The sequence below is a fragment of the Trachypithecus francoisi genome, unplaced genomic scaffold (genome assembly GCF_009764315.1).
Source record: "Trachypithecus francoisi isolate TF-2019V2 unplaced genomic scaffold, Tfra_2.0 Lachesis_group1, whole genome shotgun sequence".
Lineage (NCBI taxonomy): Eukaryota > Metazoa > Chordata > Mammalia > Primates > Cercopithecidae > Trachypithecus > Trachypithecus francoisi.
In genome coordinates, this window is record NW_022681454.1 from 94,004,933 (window position 1) to 94,024,072 (window position 19,140).

At 37.3% G+C, this 19,140-nt stretch overlaps 1 protein-coding gene across 1 annotated transcript in view; it reads right to left on the reverse strand.

Moving 5' to 3' along the window:
* UNC5C (unc-5 netrin receptor C) overlaps window positions 1–19,140 on the reverse strand; it is a 484,018-nt gene that overhangs the window by 55,290 nt on the left and 409,588 nt on the right. The gene's annotated exons all lie outside the window — the stretch shown is intronic.

The window sequence follows — 19,140 nt, forward strand, 5'->3', positions numbered from 1 at the left end:
AGAATAATGTGAAGTAGAATAAGATAGGGAAAAGTCACTTAAAATATGTGCAACACAAACTTTTTGAAATGAAAAACCTATGGAAAGTTTTAAAGTATTTCTTATAACTGGTAACCACAGTTCTCCAAGATTTACTATTCTGCTGCATATGAATTGATCAAATGATATAGAACCATCTGGATTAAACAAATGAAGATGACTAAGAAGCATGTGAATTAAACCTTCCTCGTAATACTCAAGGGTGAAAAACAGAGAAAAACTGCAAGATTCACAATTAATTGATTCAAAATGAAAGGTCTATAAAGCTGTAATACTAAAAGCAGCTCTAAATCGTGCCTCACGTAGCACTTCTGTAGTTTGCCGAACACTCAGTTCTTACAAGCTATTTACTTATTTGGGGGAACTAATTCCGGAGAAACATGCAGTGCTACCTTAATGAAAGAGAGCTTTGCTGTAGCACAGACAGGTTTGCTCTGAATTAATTTTTAATGCTTTATTTTAGAGCAATGATTGCAACCTCCTACTCAGTTTTATAAATATTATATTCCTTATTCCAGTTGTCTGAGTCCATGTATTAGGTTTGATTTTCATTTTTAAACACCACTGTCTGGTAATAAAATGTTTCCATTTGTATTCTGGGAACTCAATAAAAGGACATCTGGGACATATACAGGCTCTATTTTCAAAACCCAAAGACTTAACACAAAACAAGTTCACTGCTAGTAGAGGAGAAACAGATCACAATGCCATCCTCCTGAAAGTGATGATGTTAAATAGAGGAATGTCAAAAGACTTATTCTTGCAGGTCAGAGGGCAAGGAAATGAGTATAAAAGGCATATTTATAAATCCTATGATGCTCATCCTGAAACTTTTGGTAAGAATCAGCCTGGCGGGCCGGGCATGGTGGCTCATGTCTGTAATCCCAGCACTTTAAGAGGCTGAGGCAGGTGGATCGCCTGAGCTCGTGAGTATGAGACACTCTGGGCAACATGCTGAAAGCCTGTCTCTACCAAAAATACAAAAAATTAGCCAGGCATGGTGGTGCGTGCCTGTGATCCCGGCTACTCGGGAGGCTGAGGAAGGAGAGTCACTTGAGACTGGGAGGCGGAGATTGCAGTGAGCAGAGAGTGTGTCACTGCCCTGCAGCCTGGGTGATAGAGCGAGACTCTGTCTCAAAAAATAAAAATAAAAGAATCAGCGTGGTCCTGCTTGAATAAGCAGAAAAGTTGCCCCTGGCAAAAGGAAAGCCTGTCTCCAGCTAGATATCATGTGGTCTGAAATTTCTCCCTGTAAAGCAGTTCTGAGTTTTTTATCCCTGCTTCCCACCAGAATTCCTGTTCTTGACAGGCCAACCAAGAATAGAGAATATAACTTTGTAATTTCAATTTGAATGTCAACTTGCACAAATTATGTAGATTTGAACTACTCAATAAATGTTTTGTGCCTTATGGTATTTATCTGAAACTTCAATCTCATTCCAGGTACAGAATTGGAATTCATTCATTCATTCATCATCCATTTAGCAAATGCTCTTGAACCTTATTATATTCTGGGTTCTGTTGTAGACATGGAGATACTTTCCTATTTTTACTGAAGTTTAACAGAAAATAAGCAAGTAAACAAAATAATAAGATCATTTCAAATAGTAAAAAGTTCTTTTAAAAATAAACCAAAAGAATGTAATGTGTTTGGAGATGTCAGGATGCCCAACTTAGGGAATTAAGGAAGAATTTTTTTTTTTTTGAGATGGAGTCTCGCTCTGTCGCCCACGCTGGAGTGCAGTGGCGGGATCTCAGCTCACTGCAAGCTCTGCCTCCCGGGTTTACACCATTTTCCTACCTCAGCCTCCCGAGTAGCCGGGACTACAGGCGCCCGCCAACTCGCCCGGCTAGTGTTTTTTTTTTTTTTTTTTTTTTTTTTTGTATTTTTTAGTAGAGACGGGGTTTCACTGTGTTAGCCAGGATGGTCTCGATCTCCTGACCTTGTGATCCGCCCATCTCGGCCTCCCAAAGTGCTGGGATTACAGGCTTGAGCCACCGCGCCCGGCCGAGAATTTTTTTTTTTAATTGAGATAAAATTTGACCTGGAGCTTGAAAAAAAGATGGAATCTGCCAAGTGAAGATCAGGAGGTAAGTGCTTGATGAGAAACGACAATAAATACGAAAGTCCTGACAGAGAGACAGAATGGTTAGAGGGTGGGGAGCAAGCGAGAAAAGAAAGGGAGGAGGTGGGGTCAGAGGACAGGCAGCACGAGGTCATGTCCTGGTGGGCCAGGATGAGGAGTCTCCCTCTGTCGCCCAGGCTGGAGTGCAATGGCGTGATCTTGGCTCACTGCAGCCTCCGCCTCCCGGGTTCAAGCGATTCTCCTGTCTCAGCCTCCCGAGTGGCTGGGATTACAGGCATGCACCGCCACGTCTGGTTAATTTTGGTATTTTCACTAGAGACGGGGTTTCACCATGTTGGTTAGACTTGTCTAGAAATCCTGGGCTCAATATATCTGCCCACCCCAGCCTCCCAAAATGCTGGGATTACAGGTGCGAGTCACTGCACCTGCCCTCCACAATGAGTTTTGATTTTATTCTAAGTGAAATCCAAATCCTGTGATCGAATGTCGTTTTGAAAAAAATCACTTTGGTTTCTATAAATATGGATTTTCAAATGGAGCAAAGTGATAGGGTTTTATAGATGGCTTCTATAACACATGGCTTGGGAGATGGCTGTCAATAGGTGTATCAATATAACTGATGAAGTGTTTACACTTGAGGTTGTTCTGAACAAAAAGAAATATTAAAAAATATTAAATATAGCCTCACTCTATTTAAAATATTAAAAATATTGAAATATTTAATATTTAAAAAAATTTAAAATATTTTACAAAGTCTCACTTACTTTAGTTATTCCTCATAGGCAATTAGGACCAATCTAGCCAAACTCTTATTTTCCTACATGGGAAAATTTAAAACAGACCAACATTAAGTGTACTCACCAAAGGTTCGACACTCCAATTTACTGTTATGGAAACACTGATAAAGAGTTTTGGAAGGCATCCCTGTAAAACTTTTTCCATCATTTTCAAAACACTTCTGCAACTACAGAAATAAAACATCACTTAGCAGGCTGGGAATCAGAGAAGAAGGGGATTACTGTTCCATCCTCTAAATGAGGGGAACACAGAATCACTTTCTGAAGTTTGTTTTTATGCTTCTCCATCTGATCCGTCTCTCACGGAACAACAGGGAACATTTTCTTCAGCTAATGAGGTGACCCTGCTGAGAGTAGTTCTAGCAATAATGAAAATAACATCTCCGGCCGAACACAGTGCAAAATAATTGTTTTTAGGTTGCTACCGACAGCCTGGTTCAAAAGTTAGGGATTTCAGTTAACTTTCCTGCTACTTCAAAGTAAGGTGGACTAAAAAAAGCACCAGGCCATGGGCCAGTACACTGCTTTTTAGTCTCACGAACATCAGCTTGAATCCTCGCTCTGCCACTTAGCTGGGAGAGCGTGGCCAAACTACTTCACTTTTCTAAGCATCAGTTTTCTAATTTGTGTAAGGGGATACGAATACTTCTAGAGCTGTGGAAAGGATAAATGAGATTTGTAAGGTACTGGTACATTACCAGTAATCAAAAAATGACCAACAATGACATTGATATAATTATGATGTACATTAATAAGGTACACTAAGATGCTGGGTCCTTAAGGTATTTTATTTGTAGAGTCAACGCAGCCTATTATCTAATGAGTGATCTTAGGAAACTCGTTTGAATTTCAGTTTCTCCAGTTATTACATAGACAAGGAGCCCCGTTTTTTCAGAGAAGCCATATGCAATGCTCTCTTCTAAGGACTCTTTCACTCTCTTCGTGTAAAAAGGCTTATGCCTGGCCTTTGCGGCTTCTGGCAAAAGATGCGGTGGTATGTTTCCAAAGCGCATTTCAAGGCCAGAGTGCAAATGGTAAAAAGGTATCTCAACCAAGAACAACCAAGAATGATGCCGCCATTTCTCAAGAGGGTGTTTGGAAATGGGGTAGGGGTGGTGGTTTTTTTTTTTGGTTGTCATAAGGATTAGGGGGTTGTTTTTGGCATTTGGTGAGTGAAGGCCCAGGATATTGAATGTCCTGCAATGAAAGATACAATCTTGCCATGAAAGGATGGCCCAGAACAAAATCCACCTCCCTTGATAACAACTTTTAAAATCAACTCTCTTCGACTGAGAAGGCAAGGACTGGCATGGCGTTCAGGGAAAGGCACGAGGCTTGTTACCCCTGGGTACAATGTGGCCTCAGCAACTGCTTTTTCAAGAGCAGTGCTTTTTTAAGCGTAACTGCTTATAACCTATATCCACTATTTTTTTTAATGTATTTATTTATTTTGAGACAGGGTCTTGCTCTGTCATGCAGACTGTAGTGCAGTGGCGTGATCATAGTTCACTGCAGCCTCCACCTCTTGGAATCAAGCAATCCTCCCATCTCAGCCTCCCAAGTAGCTGGGAAGACAGACCTGCATCACCAAACCCTGGCTATTTAAAAAAAACTTTTTGTAGAGATGGGGTCTCGCTATGTTGCCCAGGCTGGTTTCAAACTCTTGGGCTCAAGTGATCCTCCCACTTTGGCTTCCCAAAGTGCTGGGATTACAGGTGTGAGCCATCACACCCAGCTGCAATTTGTATTTTTAAAGAAAATTTATTTTTTAAAGAATAGATTTTCCTGACCTGCAGGAATAGGGACTAAAGGAGATTCAATTTGGAGAAAACCTTTAAGTGGAGGAAAAATATTTGAAAACTGGAGCAAGAGCAGGCTATGTCTTAAACAGTTCATGCAATGCTCCTTTTACTTGAAGACCATCTCATAATTGCTCAAAACATCATCTCAAGAGATTATCTCATTCAGTCTTTTTCATATGAGGAGACAGAATCTCAAAGGTGAGAAAGGATGTTTGCAAAGTTACCCAAAGTGTTGAAATTCTATCAACTAAAATTTGGGTCAATAAAACTGACAATGTATAATTTTGCATTGTCCAGCTCTGGGTGGCACCATTCATATTTGTGTTTACTGTAGATTTGGATTAATCATAGAACCATTTTCTGGCTGCTGGTAGTAAAATGACTTAGGGAACGAATGATTTTTTTTCTTATTTGCACGAGGTCATCATTAGACTAGAGGTGAGGTCGCCCAAACATTTTAGTGATGTCCAACCGTTGTAAAAGATCAGAGCCCATGTCCAAGCATTGTAATAAGGAAAGAGAGCAAGAGAGCTTTCCTTGGTGTTTACACTGAAGGAAGTGATATCAAATTATCGCTAAGTACACAGCCAGGACCCAGTAACTGAGCAACAATATGCCTAAATGTAGCCTATTTGGTGGGTTTATATTTGAGAGTCTCAAGAACAATGCCAGAAACCAAATGTAAATCTTCATTTCCTCAATGAACAGCAACTACTTTTACTTTTCTAGCCTTTAAAAATTTTTTATTTCCATGCAATATGGATACATAACAAAAAATGATCATGGTTTTATTATTACATTTTTAAAAAAAATGACCATTCAAACTGTTTTTATGCCATAATACATATTTTCATAGAAATAATTGTCAAGCAAATATTCTGATATGAGAAATTCTGAACATCAATAGCCACGTTTAAATCCTCAAAACCAAGTCTACCTTCTCACAAACTTGCAAACCCTCAGGATGGAGCAAAAATAGATCATTGACTGGAACTCCCTAATTTAACCCTTTGAACATAGAGTGGTAAAGGGATTTGTCTAACATTATGAAGCTGGTGAACATTAACATTATAAAGCTGTCTAACATTATAAAGCAGAGCCAGGGTTGGATCCCAGCCCTCAGGCTACACCTCCACTGTCCTTCTTAAGTACTATGTGAGCAATAATTAGTAGATTCAAATGAGGAGAGATAAGGAAATAACAGAAGAGGGCTTGGTAGGCCCCTGGCTTAATTTATAGTTCAGTGATTGCGTGAGATAACCCTGCTGATTTGGATTGTAAAATATCTCTCCATGTGAAACATTATCATTTGTAGTCATGACATTTATAAAGCTAAAGAGAGCATAGAGAGGTTGTCTCCCTTAAATGAAAAAATCTTCCAAACAATGTTTTCTGTTTCAAGTGTGGGGCAAGCAAAGAGGTGTACCAAACCTCGGCATTTCCACTGTAATGTAACTGGAGAGCCTTGCTAGAATGATGTAGCTGTTAATACATGATAATCCATTGCATTTGGCATAAAACCCTATAAGTAAATATTTAAAGGAGAAACATCATTTCCCTCAAAAATGATGCCATGTAGAAAAAAGGAATAAACATCAATAATTGGAAGAGCTCTACATGTGAGAAGAAAATCCCATTTTTTTGTTGTTGTTGTTTATTACACTTTAAGTTCTGGGATACATGTACAGGATGTGCAAGTTTGTTACATAGGTATACACGTGCCATGGTGGTTTCCTGCACCCATCAACCCGTCATCTATATTACATATTTCTCCTAATGCTGTCCCTCCCCTAGCCCCAGACCTCCTGACAGGCCCCAGTGTTTGATGTTCCCCTCCCTGTGTCCTTGTGTTCTCATTGTTCAACTTTCACCTATGAGTGAGAACATGCGGTGTTTGGTTTTCTGTTTCTGAGTTAATTTGCTGAGAATGATGGTTTCCGGCTTCACCCATGTATCTGAAAAAACCATGAACTCATCCTTTTTATGGCTGCATAGTATTTCATGGTGTATATGTGCCACATTTTCCTTATGCAGTCTATTACTGATGGGCATTTGGATTGGTTCCAAGTCTTTGTTATTGTGAACAGTGCTGCAATAAACATACGTGTGCACGTGTCTTCATCATAGAATGATTTACACTTCTTTGTGTATACACCCAGTAATGGGATTGCTGGGTCAAATGGTATTTCTGGTTCTAGATCCTTGAGGAATCACCACACTGTCTTCCATAATGGTTGAACTAATTTACACTCCCACCAACAGTGAAAAAGCATTCCCATTTCTCTACCTCCTCCCCAGAATCTGTTGGTTTCCTGACTTTTTTTTTTTTTTTTTTTTTGAGATGGAATTTCACTCTCATCGCCCAGGCTGGAGTGTAGTGGCATGATCTCGGCTCACTGCAACCTCTGCATCCTGGGTTCAAGTGATTCTCCTGCCTCAGCCTCCCGAGTAGCTGGGATTACAGGCATCTACCACCATGCCAAACTAATGTTTTGTATTTTAAGTAGAGATGGGGTTTCACCATGTTGCCAGGCTGGTCTTGAACTCCTGACCTCATGTGATCCGCCTGCCTTGGCCTCCCAAAGTGCTGGGATTACAGATGTGAGCCACTGCACCCAGCCTGTTTACTGACTTTTTAATGATCACCATTCTAAGTGGTGTGAGATGGTATCCCATTGTAGTTTTGATTTGCATTTCTTTAATGACCAGTGCTGATGAGCTTTTTTTATGTTTGTTGGCTGCATAAATGTCTTCTTTTGAGAAATGTCTGTTCTTATTCTTTGCCCACTTTTGATGGGGCTGTTTTTTTTCTTATAAATTTGTTTTCAAGTTCCTTGTAGATTATGGATATTAGCCCTTTGTCAGATAGATAGATTGCAAAAATGTTCTCCCATTCTGTAGGTTGCCTGTTCACTCTGATGGTAGTTTATTTTGCTGTGCAGAAGCTCTGTAGTTTATTTAGATCCCATTTGTAAACTTTGGCTTTTGTTGCCATTACTTTTGATGTCATGAAGTCTTTGCTCATGCCTATGTCCTGAATGGTATTACCTAGGTTATCTTCCAGGGTTTCTATGGTTTTAGGTCTTATATTTAAGTCTTTAATCCATCTTGAGTTAATTTTTGTATAAGGTGTAAGGAAGGGGTACAGTTTCTGTTTTCTGCATATGGCTAGCCAGTTTTACCAACACCATTTATTAAATAGGGCATCCTTACCCCATTTTAAAGCAATAAAAGCTGACAACCACTTGCTTCTGGCATCCAAGATCCTGCATGAGAACAGTCTTAAGAATGAGACAGATCTGCCTTCATACATTAGCTCCAGCGCTCATCTGTGGGTGTTGGGAGGGCTGTTTCAATTCTATGCCTCAGTTTCTTCCTTTGCAAAAGAGAACTATTATTAGGGAGTAACGAAAGTTTTGTTTGTAAGGCTTTTTTCTACCTTTTGAGTATTAATTAAATTGAGCTCAATTCAATTTTGTCTTAACTTGGTCACGTCTGACACGGTAGACTGGAATCAGAAGCAACTAATGCCAGGGCCTGAAATCAGTGTATTAGGTGGACAGCAAACAGAATTAAAATGAAATCTGAAATATCTTTAAACTACAATATAAGATACGGTACTTTTTATGCCCTCCAAAGTCTACTTGTAGGTGTCTGGGCATTAAAACCCTGTCTTTACGTTAGTATCAGATACTTGGCCAAAAGGGAGATAGGTAGAGTTTTAGGAGGTGTCCTGCTTGCCTTTGAGGTTTACTCATTACATTTCAGTATGAGCTGCTTCTATGACCTTAATGCATGTAAATAGATTTTAGGATACTGTGGGGGATTAAGCACAATAGAAGATGGATTCACATCTTATGGGGGTGGCTAGGATGCAAATTATGCATTTGACATAATGTCATTTATAAAAGCATTAAGCATATTCTATAAAAGTAGCTATTTTTAGGTCACAAAGGTCTTGGTCAGTTTTAGTAATATTTATCTACTCTAAGTCCACTAGGCTACTTGACAAGATTGTTCCTCATTTTCTACCCCTATGTTAGAAGAATCCTCTCTCCTTGACCTGGCTGCTTGGTCTTCTTTTTTGCCAGTGACTTTTTATACTAAGCCAAAACATGGGCAATTTTTTCACCCCAATTACATTTTTTTTTCTGATGCAAATATTCTTATTAAAACCTCAAGGGCCATTCAAAATAAACATGTCCAGATTTTCTTTTATCCTTTAAGGTCAGCTCTTATCTAGCAAACCCATCAGGGCTGCACTAATGATGTCAAAGGTCAATCTGTCAAAGACACCCAGGGTCATTTATTATAATTTACCACTCTTCTGAGGGTTTATTTATTGATAGGGCTTAAGGAACTCCAAATAAATGAATACATAAATCCTAGAACATGACAACAACAATTAAAAAGAACATTTGCTTATCACTGATGTCAGTTATCTAAATTGCCATGGTAATTTACTGCTCCAGCCTGCTGAGGACAATGGCCACACCTCACTAAGCTGGTCCATAGCCCTGTTCCTTACAGTGACCAACCACACCCTTCTGAAAATGAATAGTAGATAATTAACATCCCAGGATGTAAATGTCTTATCTCATGATTCACAGTAGGTGAAGCATAAATGTCTGAAATTTAAGCTAAGTTCATTAAAATCAAACTCATAGATCAGCTACTCAAGTGTTTTTATATAAGTGTTATATAAACTATATGTTTTATATGAGTGTCATATAAACTATTATATTATGTAAACTGTATTATAAAACATATTATATATGTTTCATATGAGTGTTATATTATATAATGGACTATCCCCATCAATGCCTCTTTAAAAAGAATAATAAATTATAAATCCAAAAGCAATGATACCAGAATCCCTCCATGGTAGTAAAGACATGTGATAGAAAAAGTAAAATGATGAAGAGTCCTGATGTAAGCTGGCTGACTTCTAGAATACATGAACCTATCTGCTAGATTTTTAGTAAGAAGAAAATTGAGCTTGCAGCCCTGGACCTGCACCCCCGTGATCTCGAAGGAGCCCATGCTTTGCTGTAGTTGCTGGCATGGTGGCACCTTTCTTGATCCCCTCAGAGTTCCCTTTCCACCTAGAATCTAAAGACCTTGCATTTGTTTTCTAACCTGTTTGGTGCTCCATAGGTGTTCATTAGGCTTCTGTGGGCTAAAGTTTCTAACCACATCCCTGCTTTCAAAACCAGGAAAATGTTTTACCAGAAAGGAAAAAAGCAAAAGCAAACCACACTTATTATACCGGACACTGTGTAGCATTGCACAGGGCAGGCAGGCCATGTACAGAATATTTATTTGCCAGCTGGGATGCTACACATATCAAGAACTACACAAACACAGCTATGACATCAACTTCTTCCAACTATAGATAAAAGCTCTCACTGTCTACCACTCACAATTATGCTTTCCTCTCAAACTGCTGTGTTGACAAGAATTTCACTGGGAAATGACTAGCACCTTCTCAAATGCCTACCACAGGCGGTTATAAACATATCATTCTAAAGTCAAGAAATGAGTATTTGTAAGGTAAATTACTTCCCCACATTAAATCCACCTGGGCTTCTGGGGGCCCTGGTATGCAGTGTCCACACCACAATTTAGCCATGGAGAGCTCTGCCACTTCCTCTGCACTTCTGAGAATTAATAGAAGAGCTGTGTGACGTGTAAATTTTTTAATGAGTTGAAAGTGCTAACTTTGCAGAATGCCTAACATTTTAATTTCCCAAAGTCAGGAAGTTCACTGATGCAGACACAATTCTAGACAGTTCTTGTTAGTAAATTGCAATTTTAAATTTGTCTACTGTGGCATGAACCGTCTTTAGCAAGGAGTAATTCTAAGTTCAGATTTGAACTGTTACAAATCCCTATGAGAAACTCCAAACTTACAATGGGAATAAAAACTAAAATCTATAGGAATATTGGCAGTAACTTAATAATCCAATCTAGTGTATTGATAAATATATATATATATATAAATCTGCATTTCTGGACCAGGCCATATATATAGTATTTGAATTGCTATTTTCAAAAGGAAGAAGCAAGCAGTGATTAAACTATTCATTTTATATGCCATCCATGACAAATAAATCTTACTAAATGTTTATTATAAAGATTATAAAAGTTAGGCCCGCTGTGGTGGCTTAGGCCTGTAATCTCAGCACTTTGGGAGGCTGAGGTGGGCAGATCACTTGAGGTCAGGAGTTCGAGACCAGCCTGGCCAACATGGTGAAACCCCATCTCTATTAAAAATACAAAAATTAACTGGGCAGGGTGGTAGATGCCTGTAATCCCAGCTACTCGGGAGGCTGAGGCAGGAGAATTGCTTAAACTCGGGAGGTAGAGGTTGCAGTGAGCCAGAATCGTGCCAAGGCACTCCAGCCTGGGCAACAGTGTAAGACTCTGTCACATTAAAAAAAAAAAATAAAAAAATAAAAAGATTATACAAGTTAAAAGTTATCAGGTCTTAGTAATACAATTGTATTTCAACTTAAAAGGTAAATATGCTTATTGTCAGCATTTTTTGAGTTTTCTTAAGTGCTTTCTGCTTCTTCTGTATCTTTCTGTGTGTCCTGTTCTTTGTGTCTCTCTTGTCATAACCATTTAATGTAAAGCCTATTTCAAAAATATATTGTGAAATGTGGGGGGTGGCTGCTTTCATATCAGTTTAGGGATGATATAAAGAAACCTAAATATTTTAATGTGTACACAGTACAATTGGTCTTCCAATACTGATTCTGTAGTATTATTAAGTAAAAACTGGTATTTGTTATTAATGCTAAGTTTTTTTAGATCAGACATATGTTTTCAATTATTTTCAATAGTGACAAACACTTATCAGCTTAAGGAGATTTTGGGCTGAGACGATGGGGTTTTCTAAATATTCAATCATGTCATCTGTAAACAGGGACAATTTGACTTCTTTTCCTGATTGAATACTCTTTATTTCTTTCTCCTGCCTGATTGCCCTGGCCAGAACTTCCAACACTACGTTGAATAGGAGTGGTGAGAGAGGGCATCACTGTCTTGTGCCAGTTTTCAAAGGGAATGCTTCCAGTTTTTACGCATTCAGTATGATATTGGCTGTGGGTTTTATAAATAGCTCTTATTATGTTGAGATATATCCCATCAATACCTAATTTATTGAGAGTTTTTAGGATGAAGGGCTGAATTTTGTCAAAGGCCTTTTCTGCATCTATTGAGATAATCATATGGTTTTTGTCTTTGGTTCTGTTTATATGCTGGATTACATTTATTGATTTGCGTATGTTGAACCAGCCTTGCATCCCAGGGATGAAGCCCACTTGATCATGGTGGATAAGCTTTTTGATGTGCTGCTGGATTTGGTTTGTCAGTATTTTACTGAGGATTTTTGCATCAATGTTCATCAGGTATATTGGTCTAAAATTCTCTTTTTTTGTTGTGTCTCTGCCAGGCTTTGGTATCAGGACGATACTGACCTCATAAAATAAGTTAGGGAGTATTCCCTCTTTTTCTATTGATTGGAATAGCTTCAGAAGGAATGGTACCAGCTCCTCCTTGTACTCTGGTAGAATTCGGCTGTGAATCCATCTGGTCCTGGAGTTTTTTTGGTTGGTAGGCTATTAATTATTGTCTCAATTTCTGAGCCTGTTATTGATCTATTCAGGGATTCAGCTTCTTCCTGGTTTAGTCTTGGGAAGGTGTATGTGTCCAGGAATTTATCCATTTCTTCTAGATTTTCTAGTTGATTTGTGTAGAGGTGTTTATAATATTCTCTGATGGTAGTTTGTATTTCTGTGGGATTGGTGATAAGCAATTTCAGCCAAGTCTCAGGATACAAAATCAATGTACAAAAATCACAAGCATTCTTATACACCAATAACAGACAAACAGTGAGCCAAATCATGAGTGAACTCCCATTCACAACTGCTTCAAAAAGAATAAAATACCTAGGAATCCAACTTACAAGGGATGTGAAGGACCTCTTCAAGGAGAACTACAAACCACTGCTCTACGAAATAAAAGAGAACACAAACAAATGGAAGCACATTCCATGCTCACGGATAGGAAGAATCAAGCTCATGAAAATGGCCATACTGTCCAAGGTAATTTATAGATTCAATGCCATCCCCATCAAGCTTCCAATGACTTTCTTCACAGAATTGGAAAAAACGACTTTAAAGTTCATATGGAACCAAAAAAGAGCCTGCATTGCCAAGACAATCCTAAGTCAAAAGAACAATGCTGGAGGCATCACCCTACCTGACTGCAAACTATACTACAAGGCTACAGTAACCAAAACAGCATGGTACTGGTAACAAAACAGAGATATAGATCAATGAAACAGAACAGTGTCCTTAGAAATAATACCACACATCTACAAACAACTGATCTTTGACAAACCCGGGAAAAACAAGAACTGGGGAAAGGATTCTCTAATAAATGGTGCTGGGAAAACTGGCTAGCCATATGTAGAAAGCTGAAACTGGATCCCTTCCTTATACCTTATACAAAAATTAATTCAAGATGGATTAAAGACTTAAATGTTAGACAGAAACCATAAAAGTCCTAGAGGAAAATCTAGGCAATACCATTCAGGACATAGGCATGAGCAAGGACTTCATAAACACCAAAAGCAATGGCAACAAAAGCCAAAATTGACAAATGGGATCTAATTAAACTAAGGAGCTTCTGCACAGCAAAAGAAACTACCATCAGAGTGAACAGGCAACCTACAGAATGGGAGAACATTTTTGCAATCTACTTATCTGACAAAGGGCTAATGTCCAGAATCTACATAGAACTCAAACAAACTTACAAGAAAAAAACAAAAAACCCCATCAAAAAGTGGGTGAAGGATATGAACAGACACGTCCCCAAATAAGACATTTATGCAGCCAACAGACACATGAAAAAATGCTCATCATCACTGGCCATCAGAGAAATGCAAATCAAAACCACAAGGAGATACCATCTCATACCAGTTAGAATGGCGATCATTAAAAAGTCAGGAAGCAACAGGTGCTGGAGAGGATGTGGAGAAATAGGAACATTTTTACACTGTTGGTGGGATTGTAAACTAGTCCAACCATTATGAAAGACAGTGTGGCGATTCCTCAAGGATCTAGAACTAGAAATACCATTTGACCCAGCCATCTCATTGCTGGGTATATCCCCAAAGGATTATAAATCATGCTGCTCTAAAGACACATGCACAAGTATGTTTATTGAGGCACTATTCACAATAGCAAGGACTTGGAACCAATCCAAATGTCCATCAATGATAGACTGGATTAAGAAAATGTGGCACATGCACACCATGGAACACTATGCAGCCATAAAAAAGGATGAGTTCACGTCCTTTGTAGGGACATGGATGAAGCTGGAAACCATCATTCTCAGCAAACTATTGCAAGGACAAAAAACCAAACACCGCATGCTCTCACTCATAGGTGGGAATTGAACAATGAGAACACTTGGACACAGGGTGGCAAACATCACACACCAGGGCCTGTCATGGGGTGGGGGTAGGGAGAGGGATACCATTAGGAGATATACCTAAAGTAAATGACGAGTTAATGGGTGCAGCACACCAACATGGCACATGTATACATATGTAACAAACCTGCACGTTGTGCACATGTACCCTAGAACTTAAAATATAATTAGAAAAAAAAAAATGGTGTTGAGCACAGTTCACTATTCAGATGCTAGGTACGTTGAAAGCCCAGACTTCATCACTACACATACATGCATGTGAGAACTCTGCACCTGTACCCATTACAGATCTAAAAATAAGAACTAAATGAAAAAAAAAAAAGCAAAGATCATAGGATGTTTGATAAATACCCTTCACCTCCTATGAATATATGTCAATGTATGGCATATGGGTTAAAAATTAGGCGATAAACCTGTTAAGTTCAGTAAATTAACGTAATACAATAGCTATATCCTCGAGATGTGACAGCCTGGAACAGGGGTTGGCAAGCTCTGGCCCTCAGGCTAAATAGTTCCTGCTACTCATTTCTGTAAATAAAGTTTTACTGAAACACACACACACACACACACAAAATAGTGACAAACATGCCACTTCACTTACCTTTCTTATTCAATGCAATCCATGTCATTTAGTATACCAAAGAACTCCACTTTTTAAAATGTTGTTTGGAAAAAAATTAACTATGTGCTTATAAATCCAAAATGTCCAAGTTATTTCTGGGACCTTAAGTGATTCTGATAGCTTCTAATTACTCTTTAGTAATGCATTCTGGTGAAATAACATCAATTTAGTAAAGGTCTTAATTTGAAGGTACCAAGTTGTGTCTAGTGTAGGAACTACTTTTTCAGGCCAGTGAGATTGTATCCAGTGTAATACATATATATGTTATACAGTACTTACAATATGAACTACTGTGTATGAGTGGTATAAAAATTTAATAGAGCTTCTGAAATTGTTTACAGACCATGATCATATTTCACAAATGAAATTACACAGTATCACATAATGAATCCAACTTATCACACAGACTAAGAATTTAAATTATGATTGCAAGGCCGGATATATATATATAAAATAGACAAATGGGAAATATTACAAAACTATAATTCAGTTCCAAATCCCCATGTCTTCAAAATACTTGGTTTACTGGCCATAAGTAATTCTTGCACCCTAGAGTTTTGTACAACTAGGGTTTTATACAAGTATTTTATGCAAATACTTTTTTGGTAATCTAATTTGAATCAATGTGACCAAAGTCAGTGACATTGCTACTTCTTAAATCCAGGGAGCCATGCTTCCAAGACAATGCTGTGGCCTATCCTCAACCGTTCTTTTTAAAAAATGTCATTTATTATTATAAACATAACGGAATACTAAACATAAATAATGTATAGAATAGAAAGCATATAGAAAAAGAAAAAATACTTGTAATCTCATTAGCTCAGAAAATTCATAAATTTCATTCATCTTTTACTAAGCATACCTTTACACACATCACTAAATGCATATATAAATCCATATTCTGCTTTTCCATGTTAAACCTTATAAATATTTTAGTGGCTATATGATGTTCCATTTAATGGAAGTACTATGTGTTACTTAACCATCATCCTAATATTAGACTTTTGGGTTTTGCATTTTTCACAATAATAACAAAGAATATAGACATATGTGGCATACAGCTGTTTCTCAGTATCCAAGAAGGATTGATTCCAGAACCACCCCCCGCCACCAACACCAAAATCTGAGATTGCTCAAGTCCCTTATATAAAATGGCATAGTATTTGCATGTAACCTATGCACATCCTCACGTATACTTTAAACAATCTCTAGATTGGTTATAATACCTAATACAATTTAAATGTTAAATAAGTTGTTATACTGTATTTTAAAATTTGTTTTATTTTTAATTGTTATATTATTTTTTAGTGTTTTTAAAAATGTTTTTGACCTGTTCTTGGTTGAATCCACAGATGTGTAACTCACTGATACAGAGGGCTGACTGTATATATTTTTAGATATTCATACTAATTACTTAAAACTTATTCATTCAAGTAGAATTATTGGGTCAAAGGGTATGATAACTTTAAAATTTTTGACTTATACTGTAAAATTGCTTCCCCATAAAATTTTTATTCCCATTAGCAAGGTACAAAAGTTTCTACTTGACTACATATTTGCTTAACATTTAGCATTGTTATATCTTTAAAGTATTCATTAATTTTATAAGTAACCTTCAAAGTCTTTTTATGAAAAATTTCACTTGGTGTTGAATTTGAGGAAAGAAATGATTTCTAACATGTCTTATCCGAACACTATCAAACTGGTAAACAATTTAGAAAACTGATGATTAATTTTTCAGTTGAAAGTAAACATTCTAAAAACTATAAAGCCCATGATAAACAAAACTCTATATTCAAACTATGAGTCAAAAATGATCTCTAATATATATTACTTAGGCGTAATGGGAAATGGAATTGAATAAAGAATAGCCCAATCAGATAGTAAGAGCCATTGATTGGACATGTTAAAATAAATACTGAACAGACTGGGCGCAGTGGCTCACGCCTGTGATCCCAGCTTTGGGAGGCCGAGGCGGGCGGATCACTAGGTCAGGAGATCTAGACCATCCTGGCCAACATGGTAAAACCCTGTCTCTACTAAAAATAAAAAAATTAGCTGGGTGTGGTGGCATGTGCCTGTAATCCCAGCTACTCAGGAGGCTGAAGCAGGAGAATCGCTTGAACCAGGGAGTCGGAGGTTGTAGTGAGCCAAAATCACGCCACTGCACTCCAGCCTGGTAACAGAGCAAGACTCCGTCTCTAAATATATACATACATTCATACATACTGAACAATACTATAAGTTCCATTTCTTAGCCTTCAATCTTTTCCTATAATTATGATTTAAGTATGTGACTCATAAATAGAATAAAACTGAGTTTTTTCCTATAATTTTGGATTTCCTTTTACAGGTGAGTTTAATTCATTTACATTATGATCCCTGATGTATGTAGCTTTATTTCCACCATCTCACTTATTATATTCATTTACTAGTTTTCCTTTTGCCAATTTCCTACCCTTAAAATTTTTATTTTGAATTTATGCATTCAATTTTTATATGTGTACTCAAGTCTTAACATTTTAACTTCAACAGTGGAATCAATGAAATCCAATGTAAATATTGTTACTGTTCTTTTCTTGAGCAATATATGGAAGATGGAAATTTTTAACTTAGTTCGCACCTTCCCATATTCCATGTTAATATTGTGTACCATTTAGCTCCATCTTGTTTTCAACTGCTCCTCAATTGGTCTCATCTTATTTTAAGGAACCAATTGTTATTTTTCATTTTCAGTAGTTTACTCAGTAAGGTTTATGAGTAATAAATCCTCTCTATCTTGATTACCTGAAAATCTTTCAGATTTTGCTCTTTTATGCAGTAAATGTTGGATTTTCTCATTCTATCCTCCCTGAGTTTTATTCTCCCTGTTACATATTCACTTATGTATTCACAAAACTTCCCTGTATTGTGGAAGTTTCATAAGATCTACATTGCAGTTTACAAATTTTCTCTTCAGCTTTACCTGAAGCTGTATCTGATCTGATTTTTCATCTTCCAATGAGTTTTAAATTTCAATCATTATGCCTTCCTCTCTAGACATTCCATTTGTTTTTTTCTCTAAATCTGTCTTTTTAACAAATTGTTATTTCATTTGTGCTTATATTCCTTTTAAAAATATGGTTTGTCTTTTTACATTTACTCTACAGTTTTTTTCAGATTGCTCTATGAGTTCATGTTAGTAAAATGCTAACTCATTTATTATTGCTGACTCTCCCTTACAGTAGACAATTTTCTTGAGTGATTGGAAACTTTGTATTGTAAGCTTATTGACAGGTGTGGTCTATGTTTGTCATAGACTAATGAACTTACATTATGGAAGGAAACCTAGAGAGTAGCTTGCTGTTTGCTCTGCTGGTGTCCTAGAAGCTTAATTATACATATTTTGTGTTTTGCTTCTAGCAATGTATCTTAGATTCCATACCAGAGCTGGGGTGAGGTTATGGTTTTACTATAGATTTTATTTAAATGAAGTCTTCATTTCCTTTTTCCTACCATGTTTTTCTATGTCTTCCCTTGGCTGGTGGGCAAAAATGTTCTAGTTGTTTCTTATGGTATAGGTCAGGCATTTGTGAGTTTCAGCTTTCTTTAGGGTTCTTACTTCCAAGTCTAGGTCTTACAAAGCCAGGGCTTCTGCCTCTGTGCCAAAACTGAAACCCTAATTTCCAGTCCCTGGGACCCATGTCCATATCCAGTTCCCCCTTCCTGGTTATTTTGGTGTCAATTCACACAGTTACCTCTCAAGCTTGGAGTTGCAGCTTCATTTTTGCCATTTGAGGATTTCTCTATCTTCTTTCTTTTGGACCTCTTTTCTTCTCTCTCTCTTTCTGCATTTACGTATATGTCTCTACTAAGTTTGCAATATTTTATCCAACATTTTAATATATTTTTAAAGGTGTTTGTATTAAGTGCTTAACAAAGAAATGTATCTGAATTTGTTTTGAACAAATTAACAAATAAACATCAACAGTAATATTTTCTGTATATTTCACATTGTGTTCCTCTTAAGTACCAAGTTAGCTTTTGAAGAAATACTATACTACATTATCTAGGTAACTCTGAATCCTACTCACATCCATTATGAACTCTGAATTTCTCCTATCTAGCAGTACACCTACATTTATATCAGAATTATTTATATACAATTTTGAATAGATTCAGAGGATGTAGTTCTTACCTGGTTCATTGAAAGCAGACTAGCTTTATTTTGAGATAACATTGTGATATCATTGAAAGACTATTTATTAATGCATTCCAGACACTAATTCTCCCAAAGGAAATAAATATTA